The sequence below is a fragment of the Mauremys mutica genome, chromosome 3 (assembly GCF_020497125.1).
Source record: "Mauremys mutica isolate MM-2020 ecotype Southern chromosome 3, ASM2049712v1, whole genome shotgun sequence".
Classification (NCBI taxonomy): domain Eukaryota; kingdom Metazoa; phylum Chordata; order Testudines; family Geoemydidae; genus Mauremys; species Mauremys mutica.
Genome location: NC_059074.1, coordinates 100190020 through 100199114, shown reverse-complemented (window position 1 = coordinate 100199114; position 9095 = coordinate 100190020). Strand labels below are relative to the sequence as shown.

Below are 9095 nucleotides of genomic sequence, written 5' to 3'. Positions count from 1 at the left end.
TCAATGGGAATTAGGTGCCTAAATAACTTTGGAAATATGGACCTAAGTGTGTCAGGTTGGAACCACGAGAATATACACACAGGATCAATAAAATTGTGGTTCTATGTGTATTATGGAAGAGTGGGAACCTAGGCAACCCTGTATTCACACTCTACATACTACTGCAATAATATTTGTACAAAATATGCCTTGTGGGCTATCATATGAAAGCAAATAAAATGCTGGTTATTAATATCATAAAATGCATGTGTTATTATATGTGAAGTTATGAATTCCCTCTGTATGATATAACATGCTTAAGACCAGACAGCCTAGCGTAAGTAAAGGTGATAAACGTTTGTCCTACCAAGGCAGTGTGGGTTTACCTCAGTTTACATATGAACAGTAAACAAAGCCATTGAACCAAATCGGCAGGGGTTATTCTGATCCTGAACTCAAGAGACAGAAAATTAACATGGCTCCTGCACCCCAGAGAGACACAAGCAACTGAATCCCTAGAAGGCCTTCCTGACATCTGTTTGGTGATATAAGGAACAGAGGGAGACTCCATCTTTATCCTTCTCTTTAGGAGACAAAGGAACCAAGTGATTTGATCTTTGTGATGTGTCCTGGCCAAGCTCAAAAGGAGACTGTGGATGAGAGAAACCATCTTGAACAAAGGCTGTATCTTGAGAGATTAAGTTTTAGATTTTTAGATGCATGTTTTCACTTTTACTTGCTTGTAACCATTACTACCTTCAACCCTTTCACTTGGTCTATAAAATCATGACTGATGTGGAGAAAGTAGATAAGGAAGTGTTATTTACACCTTCTCAACACAAGAACTAGGGGTCATCAAATGAAATTAATAGGCAGCTGGTTTAAAAAAAAAGGAAGTATTTCTTCACAGAATGCAGTGTCAACCTGTGGAACTCTTTGCCAGAGGCTGTTTGAAAGCCAAGACTATAATAGGGTTTAAAAAAGAACTAGATAAGTTCATGGAGGATAGGTCCATCAATGGCTATTAGCCAGGATGGGCAGGGATTGTGTCCCTAGCCTCTGTTTGCCAGAAGATGTACCTTTGGTCTGACTCAGTTTGGACGTTCTAATGGCATCACTTAATCCCTACTCTTTTGCTAATAACCTTGTTTTGCTTTTACTGTAAATCATCAGTGCTGTGTAAGTTCAGTAAAGTGTGCGCTTCTAGAAAGCTGACATGTTGGAGTGTTTTACTTTCTCTGTAAAGACAGTGAGCCTAACATTTTCTCTGTGAGGGTCCAGTCAGAGGGACTGATCCCCGCAGTAGGAAGGTTTGAGGGTGAATTCAGGGCTGAAAGGGTACTAAGATCAGCCTACAAGGAGTAACCAGGTTGGGCAAAGCCAGAGTGAGGCTTGTGGGCTGCTGGTAAGCAGTTGGGGGCAATAGTCTGGACCAAAGCTGAACAGTTGCAAGACACCCAAGGTTACAAGGCAGATGGTGACTTAATCCCTTACTGGCGTAAACCCCAAAATGTCACAAAGAGAAATTTCAAAATGGTTACAGCTATCCAGACAGAGGGAAATGGTTAGTTTCAAGCTTTGATAGAAATGTCAGTGATGGGGAGAACAAACTAAACTTTTTAACCAACCATAGTGGACACCCTTTAAATTTGAACCAAGGTTAATGTTAAGTGCATTTTACGTTTGTTCAATATTTCACACAACCCTATTTAAAAATAAAATGAAAGTTAATAGTTAACCCCCCCTTCCCCGCCCCTAAGTAGACTGTATATGTCCAAGGTCTCCCTTTATCCCACTAACAGGTAAGTCTATCTCTCAAAGGTTAGATATGATAAATTTATATCCTACTGCAAGTACTTTACAGTTTACAATTTATATTACTGCCCACATTACTTGGGTTCTTCATAGTTTTGTCAGCAATGCCAAACCTGTTGCTGCCTCTCTTGGTGCCTTGTTTATGATGTTTCAGACCAGTTTCCTTGTTGATGGAGGAGTCATAGCAAGGAATATTTACTTCAGGTAAAACTCCCCTCTTTGGTCCATGATGTAGATACTCTCTTTTATGTCATGCCTTTTTTCTATCAGTAGAATTCATGTTGGTATCAACAGGAGTTCCACACGCAGAATGTGCAGGAGAGAAGAATTGGAGGAATATGACAACAATAATAGCCCCTGACTGGCCACAGTATATTAATGACATCTGCTTCTGAATGAGATACAGCTGACAAATACAGCCAGCCAGTTTTTCTTCAGCAGTGTATCAAATAGTAACAGTAGCTCCTACTACCCTGCCTTAAATTAATTTAATAATACAGAAGCAACTATGCTGGGGTAGCAGATCCACTCCCCACCAAGAAGTAAGAGTGCTTAGTCTTTAGTGCCTGCTCCTTCTAACATTTGGTAAAGTTGGGCATAGGAAACACCTGTGATTATTCTTCCTATCGGTTTTCTGGGCCATTTCCAGATTGAGAATTTCTGTGATTAGATTTGTCTGACTCTGGCAGCTCTTTAGTTGGTTAAGGCTGGCAGGTGACATACAGAGTAGTCTGTGTAATAACTATGAAGTTAGAGTCCCAGTTTTTGGTGCTAAACCACCTGCCTAGGCACTCTCACTCTTCAAGGTGTTTCTGCAGTGAGTCTGCACACTGCTGATCAGAATAGATAGGATACAGCAGCTGCTTAAAAGTAGAATTTCTCTTTTATGCTTCACTGCAGAAGACAGCTGAAGACCATGCACGTACAGAGCAGTTTGGGTCCATGAAAGTGAAAATTGTTTTTCTGTAGAATATCATTTCTCTGATGCCCTTCATATTTAACCCAGAGCACCCAAAGCTAGAGAATGGCAGTGCAGATTCTCAGAGCTTCATTGTGCCTTAAAGGTATAGCTCTGTGCTGAAGGCTGAATTGCACCCCAAAATTGTCTGGGCAACATAGTTCACTGTTTGTTCCTTTGCCCCGTTTCTAGCCAGGGGATAAGAGCCCCAGGGAGAGCACACTTAGAGTCTGACTGGCTCTGCCTGAGCCTAGGGTAATGAATCCCCTCTCACCTCACAACTGCCCAGGACGGTCTAGGAAAGTGCGAAAAGGAGAAACTGACACCCAACAATTAGTTACTATTCTCTGCCACAGATTAGAGCTGTAAAGGAGTGCTAAACTGTATTATACTCTTCAGCCACCAGGTAGCAGTGTGCATAACATACTATATTTAAACTAACTTCAGCCATACTTGTCAGAACATGAAAAGATCTTATAATGTACATATCTGCAGTGCTTCTCTCTAAGAAGGAAGCTCTGCAATCAATCCCTATCTGATACAAAAGCCTGACCCGCTAATAGCAGCACTGCAACCTACCATGTACAAGGTGCACATGACAGAGCAACCTGGGGGCACCTCTACCTTGCATACAGTTCAGCGTTTCTCAAGTGACCAAACACAAGCTGGGGTTAGCTGGAGTGCTGTTGCCCTAGCCTGTTTCTCTGTCTGCCCCATGGTATTTCCATGTCAAGCCAAGCAGGTGGTTTTACCTTTTTACCTCCCTTTGCCACCTGAGCAGCCCAAAAAGAGAATGCAAAAGAGGAGAGAGTCTGCTTCAAAGCATTTATTGTAGCTTCTTGAGTTATTTGAAATATGCTTGGGCCACATGCCAAATACTACTGCTGTAGAGGCCCCAGATCAGATCAGAGATGCATAGTGGTGGGCATGGTACATGCAAAGAGCAAGAGACAGCTCCTGCTCCTAAGAGCTTGCAGTCTAAATGGGCAAGACAGACAAAGAATGGGAGAAAGTTTTCAAATTACATCCTAGCAGAGATATGAACTCTGGCCCCTCAGGTGGATTCTGATGCTGAATCAAGGAAGCCATCCAGACACACATACGACCGTAAGAATAATATCCCATTGTGTCTTTGGAGGTAGCAAAATTGGTGTTCAGTGCAAATAAAGGCAAATTAAGCACTGAAGACTAAGCTTTTGAAAACTGGTAGATGCCCCTTCCTGAACTTGCTGAACAGTGACTCATATGCGTGCAACATTCTGCTAGGAAGTATGAGATCTGGGTTTTTAAAATTACACAATATGTGAACTGAAAGTATGTATGTGTAATCTAATTACTGTAGTCTCATAAAGATAGGGCTGACTGCTGCAGCAATGTGCTTAACTATATACATTATAAGTAGTCTCTGACTTCAATGAGGGACTGCATGTTGATATGTAAAGTTAAGCATGTGTGTGCAACTCTGCACAATTGGAGCCATAGTACTTAACTAGTCAGTTAAAGTAGGTTTTAATCTAGAGATATTTAGGCAAATATAATTCTTCTTTTATCTCATTTTCTTGCATTCGAATGGGTAAAAGGGCAGTGACTGCAAAACTTTTCCTCCTGTCACATGCGAAAGCTTGCACTCTTACTACAAATTTCTCCACTCTCTGCAAATTGTAGTCTCATGTCACTTGTTAGCAGAACAGCTGTTCATTAACAAAGATTGATCTGAGTTTGTCAATCAGAAACTCTATTGGAGGATGATCATCTCTGCCCCACTGACTGGAAATGTTTTCTTCTATCTTGCTGCCCCCCAAAAGTATGGTTTCTATTTCTATTATTTTAATTCAGAAAAAAAATATGAGTTCAGTACAACAGAGTGTTCACCAAACTATTAATTCCAAATGAGAAACTGACTATCGCAACACCCAGTGAAGAAAGAAAATATTCGCATGCTTTGGAAAGAGAGCCTAGAGACTGAAATGGAAGATAGGCAATACACTCTGGGTTTGGAGCTGGGGAAGTTCAGTGGTAAGATTGAAAATTTACACCAAGCTTTGCCCTTTTCCCTCAAACGCTCAAATGAAACAAGCGATCATTCCACTGTGACTGCTTTCAATTATGCTAAACATGATCTTAGATATGATTTATTTTGACCTTGTCCTGCCAATTACCCCATTTATTTGTTGTATCTACCTGTTGTCTCTCTATCATCTACTAAAATTGTAAGATCTTTGGAGCAGGGATTGTCTTTTCTATTGTATGTACGTACATACAGTGCCTAACACACTGGGGGCCTCTGGGCACTACCCCAGTATAAATAACTAATAATAAATTCCAGTCCAATAAGCTCATCCATTTTTGAGTAACTACAACAACAATACGCTTGGACAGTGAAGGTCCATCACACCCAATGTCCATGATCACACTATACTGTTTTATTCCAAGTATCTAAGAGCACCACCGGATCATTACTGATCTGGCATGGCCAAGTTAATTGCAGGCGACCACATTACCACCACCAGTCCATGACTGGGCAGTGACCCCCATCCTGACCTCAAGTCCAATCTTCAGAGTTTGATGTGCAGGGACTGTGACACATTGTATCTCAAAATAGCACCCTGTAAACCCCACATTTACCACGGTCATGTAATTGTGATATTTCATAGAAAGCATGCCATGTAATATATCACATGAAAGGTCATGATCTGCTTAAACCTGTTGTTCTATCTAAATATGTATATCATTAATGTGCATAGTTATGAGATTTTGCTGTATGGTTGTTACTGAAACACGCTGTAAGTTTGCTAGTGACATACAAAGGACCCCCACCCAGGAGGGTGCTCCATTACCATTAATCAGCAAGAGAGTTGTAATCAAGGGATTTACAGTTCAATGATAGTTGCCCAAGTCTGCACAATGGGGGTTTACTCAATCACTGTGACTCAGCAAAACTCCCCAGGACATGTCTGGGCAAGTGTCTCCCAGGCACATGGATTGTGGGTATAAAATAAGAAACAGTTGCAGCATGTCTTGGCCTTTCTCCTCCCCCATTGGAAGCAACTAGAATGCTGAGAAGACAAAGGTCATTTGAGGATTCTGGTCCAGGCTTAAGGGGAAGCCTGTGTATCAAGAATTGTAACATGCAGTGGGATGAGAAAATTGCTGATCTAAATACTGCCTAATGTAATAAGGTTTAAGATTTAGATTGTGTGTTTCTTTTATTTTCTTTGATAACTGTCTCTGATTTTTTTATTCCCACCACTTATAATCACTTAAAATCTATCTTTCTATAGTCAATAAATCTGTTTTGTACTTTATTTAAAACAGGATGTTGTGGTTGAAGTGCTTGGGAAAACTCAGCTCAGGTAAAAAAGCTTGTGCATGTTCTCTCTCCATTGAGGGAGGGGTGGACTGGGTAGTAAATGTACACTGGTCAGGCTTCTGACCAGGGCAAGACATTACAGCTCTGGGGTGTAAGGCTGGAGAACTAGGGGGATTTGGCTAGAGCTTCTCTATTGTTACTTCATGAGTGGCTGGAAGAAGCATTTATGTAACTCAGTCAAGTGTGTCCCTGCCTATAGAGGTCTGTGTGAATGTAGTACCTGCCAGAGGTTTTCAGCTTGTCACAACATCACAAGGTGAAAGGGAGCTCAGGTTAGAGGGACAGAGGGCTCAGCGGTACCCTGAGTTCAAGTTGGACTCTGGGTATCCCATCACAGGAGCCAATCTATTGTGCAACAGAACAGCACAGGGGCTAGGACACTTCCATGCTTCTCCCTGGATCTAGTGTGAAACCTGTTAGATCTGTGGGTCCCCTAATGCACCCATGCCCCTGGGGCATTATGTAGGTCTTGAATTAGCCAAAGATAAATAGCTAGTCCCCAACTATTCCAAAACTGTTTGCCAGTAAGCACTCTGCGGCGGTAGCTGTTCTAAAGCCCCAGCCTGTGCTGAAATTTAATAGAAACAGTAGCCTGGTGCCTCTGAAAGTTTGCAGTTCCCCTGAGATAATGTGCAATGAAGCTGCAGTGTTAGAGTTTTGCTCACATTTATGCTGAGATGACTGTAAAATGACCAAGCTGGACTCTGTCTTTCATTTTTTGGCTAAGAAACTTGAGAAATGTATGTCCACTGAGAAGATCTTTTTTTCTCTCACCAGGAAGTTATAAAAACTGGGACATGTAATGAAAATACACACCCAACCATAATTATAATGCTGTTACAAGGCACTATTATTAAATAATAACTTCCAAGTGAGCTGGATTTTGTCTCATTCAAAATCATTGGTCTGATGTAAGTCAGAGCATTTACAGCAAATAAATCTACGTGTTTTTTCTGTTTCAGAATACGTGACTCATCTTGTGTGTATTACAGGTGCAACACCAGTCACCTGATCTCATATAAACTCTCTTACCAGACGATGGTGATTCATTATTTGTGGGGAGGGGGGGGGTGTATTCCAAAGACGATGTCTCCTGGCTGGATCTGACACATGGGCTTTTTAAAGCTTCACCTTTCCCAGTGTTTTAGGTATGACAACTTTTGATATGACAGTGCTACACCAAACTTTTGCTTTGGTTTTAACAAAGCAATGGAACAAAATATGTGGTGGTGGTAGAGTAAAGGGAAGAGACTTATAGAATATTAGGGATGGAAGAGACATCAGGAGGTTATCCAGTCCAATCCCCTGCTCAAAGCAGGACCAACATCAACTAAATGATCCCAACCAGAGCTTTGTCAAGCCCGGCCTTAAAAAACCTCTAAGGATGGAGATTCCACCACCTCCCTAGGTAACCTATTCCAGTGCTTCACCACCCTCCTAGTGAAATAGTTTTTCCTAATATCCAACCTTGACCTCCCCCACTGCAACTGGAGACCATTGCTTCTTGTTCTGTTATCTGCCACCACTAAGAACAGCCAAGCTCTATCCTCTTTGGAACCCCCTTCAGGTAGTCGAAGGCTGCTATCAAATCCCCCCTCACTCTTCTCTTCTGCGGACAAAATAACCCGTTCTCTCAGCCTCGCCTCGTAAGTCATGTGACCCAGTCCCCAATCATTGTCATTGCCCTCCGCTGGACTCTCTCCAATTTTTCCACATCCCTTCTGTAGTGGGGGGACCAAAACTGGATGCAATACTCCAGGTGTGGCCTCACCAGTGACTAATAGAGGGGAATAATCACTTCCCTCAGTCTGCTGGCAATGCTCCTACTAATACAGCCCAATATGCTGTTGGCCTTCCTGGCAACAAGGGCACACGGCTGACTCATATCCAGCTTCTCATCTACTGTAATCCCCAGGTCCTTTTCTGAAAAACTGCTGCTTAGTCAGTCAGTCCCCATCCTGTAGCGGTGCATGGGATTCTTCCTTCCTAAGTGCCGGACTCTGCACTTGTCCTTGTTGAACCTCATCAGATTTCTTTTGGCCCAATCCTCCAATTTGTCTATGTCACTCTGGACCCTATCCCTATCCTCCAGCATATGTACCTCTCCCCCCAGCTTAGTGTCATCTGAGAACTTGCTGAGGGTGCAATTAATCCTGTCATCCAGATCATTAATAAAAATGTTGAACAAAACCGGCACCAGGACTGACCCCTGGGGCACTCCGTTTGATACCACCGTTGATCACTACCCATTGAGCCCGACAATCTAGCCATCTTTCTATCCACCTTATAATCCATTCATCCAATCCATAATTTTTTAACTTGCTGGCAAGTATACTGTGGGAGACCATATCAAAAGCTTTGCTAAAGTCAAGATATATCAAATCCACCGCTTTACCCATATCCACAGAACCATTTATGTCATCATAGAAGGCAATCAGGTTGATCAGGCATGACTTGCCGTTGGTGAATCCATGTTGACTGTTCCTGATCACCTTCCTCTCCTTCAACTGCTTCAAAATGGATTCCTTGAGGACCTGCTCCATGATTTTGCTGGGGACTGAAGTGAGGCTGACCGGTCCGTAGTTCCCTGGGTTCTCTTTCTTCCCTTTTTTAAATATGGGCACTATATTTGCCTTTTTCCAATCATCCAGGACCTTCCCCGATCACCGCGAGTTTTCATAGATAACGGCTAATGGCTCTGCAATCACATCAGCCAACTCTCTCAGCACCCTCAGATGCATTAGATCTGAACCCATGACTTGTGCATGTCCAGCTTTTCTAAATAGTCCTTAACCTGTTCTTTCACCACTGAGGGCTGCTCACCTCCTCCCCATACTATGTTGCCCAGTGCAGCAGTCTGGGACCTGACCTTGTCTGTGAAGATCAAGGTAATCATAGATGAAGAAATTCGGATCAATTATATTTTACTACGGTTAAGGTTGTGACAAAAAGATAATGCAAATACATTTTTAT

At 42.3% G+C, this 9095-nt stretch overlaps 1 long non-coding RNA gene across 1 annotated transcript; it reads left to right on the top strand.

The window, feature by feature from the left end:
• The first annotated feature begins 4508 nt into the window (after positions 1-4508).
• On the top strand, positions 4509-7057 carry LOC123366970. The gene is made up of 3 exons (XR_006578238.1): positions 4509-4768; positions 6068-6105; positions 6900-7057. It is a non-coding gene; the product is annotated as an uncharacterized LOC123366970 (long non-coding RNA).
• The last annotated feature ends 2038 nt before the right edge of the window (positions 7058-9095 follow it).